The sequence below is a fragment of the Quercus lobata genome, chromosome 8 (assembly GCF_001633185.2).
Source record: "Quercus lobata isolate SW786 chromosome 8, ValleyOak3.0 Primary Assembly, whole genome shotgun sequence".
NCBI classification, from domain to species: Eukaryota; Viridiplantae; Streptophyta; class Magnoliopsida; order Fagales; family Fagaceae; genus Quercus; species Quercus lobata.
Window position 1 is genome coordinate 34127775 of NC_044911.1, and position 2013 is coordinate 34129787.

Genomic DNA, 2013 nt, shown 5'->3' on the forward strand with positions numbered 1-2013 from the left:
TACTATAGTTTTACACATTCACACTTTTGTTATGAAAGTGTTGTGAAAAATATTGTGGATGTACTACTTCTTTTTTCACAATACCTTTATTTTTAGTTGTGGCTGGTTCTTATATGATATTTTATTTTGACCTATAAGAAATTAACACCTTTATAATTGTGAAAATATTGTGACAATTTATTGTGTTAACTAATAGCTCTATATAAAAATTAAAAAAGGATTGCTAGACAATATTACCTAAAAAAAAAAAAAAAAAAAAAAAAAAAAAAAAAAAAAAAAAGAAAAAAGAGTAAAAGGCAGCAAAACAGTGCAACGGATTGAATAAACCAAGTTAGAATAAACCAAGTTATTATAGTTAGCGCTTTTTATATATAGATAATAAGTTGATATTTATTTATAGGTCTTCTTAACTGGTGCTCTTAACACATTTATTAAAGAATAATTTTAGAATTTTTTTTTTTGATAAAAAAAAGAATTAGTTATTTTTTTCATATAAAAAATTTTTAAAATATTTTCTTAATGAATAATTTTAGGGCATCCTTTAACAAAATATTTTATATATATAGGTAAGTGTTATTATTGTGGTCCTCACCTTTGGCATTAAAATTTGAAAAATTAAACTTGAAATCTAATTTGGATTCAGTTGGATTATTTTTCTTTATGCTTCAGCTTTAATATATATATATATATATATATGATGAGGCTGTGCTTTTGTCCAAAAACCAAAACCACTCTAAAGGCTCTTGCTAGAATTAAGAATGTGGCTAGCAATCCTTTGAACTCCAGGGTATCTAATGAAGATCGGCTAGATAGCCCAAGTGAGTCTTCCCTTTCCTTAAATATCCAAATGGCCGAGGAGGCGGGCCTTATCAAGCCCCACCCCTTGCCATGAGGACCCTTGATTGGAACTATCGGAGTGTTGGTAAAACCCCGACAATTAGAGCCCTCAGGGTTCTTATTAGGGAAGAAAGTCCTGATGTGATTTTTATAGCTGAATCTAAATCCAAGTCATGAAAGATCGAAAGAATTCACTCAAGTACTGGTTTTGTAGAGAGTTTTGTGTGGAGCTTGTTGGTAAATTTGGAGGACTAGCCCTCCTTTGGAAAGTTGGTGTGGATTTAGAGATTATTTACTCTGACAAAAATGTTATTGCATCTGGTCTACTCTGATCCACTATCATCACCTTGGCTCCTTCTTTTGATTTATGGCCCTCCCCATGCAAATGGCAGGGCAAGGTTTTGGAAATGCTTGGAGAACTTGGTTAATGCGTTTTCAAGCCCTTGGTTAGTAATATGGGATTTTAACTGTTTATACAGTAATTTGGATAAAAAAGGTGGCAGATATCTCAATGAAGGTTCGACTAAAAGCTTTAGCAATTTTGTTCATGGCACTGGGCCAATTGATCTTGGTTTTATCGGTTCTCGATTCACTTGGTCCAACAAACGTGAAGGCCTTGCTAACATTAAAGAGCTGCTAGACAAAGCTGTGTGCAACCAAGAGTGGCAATGTCTCTTTCCAAAAGCTAGAGTTAAACATTTAATTGCCTCTACTTCAAATCATGCTCCAATTATATTGGACACTCATTTGGATTGGTTTGTGAGGGCAAAGCCCTTTAGATTTGAAGCAATGTGGGCTAGAGATGAATCAAGCTTTGGGATTGTAGAAAAAGCTTGGCAAGGTAATGTAGAAGGTTCTCAATGTTTCAAGTTGGCTAGGGAAATTCAGCAAACCAGTGAAGACTTAATGGTTTGGAATAGGAATCAGTTTGGCTATGCTAAGACCAAAATTAAAGAAACAGAAGCAAGAATAAAAGAAGTACAAGAGAGAGCTCCTACTAAAGAGAATCTGGAGTTGGAAGCAACTTTATATTTAGAGCTGGATGAATGGCTGGAAAGAGTGGATCTTAAATGGAGACAAAAATCTAGAGAGTTATGGATCAAAGAAGGAGATCAAAATACAAGATTTTTTTATCTGTCTACTCTGGTGAGAAGAAGAAGAATTCTTATTAAATAG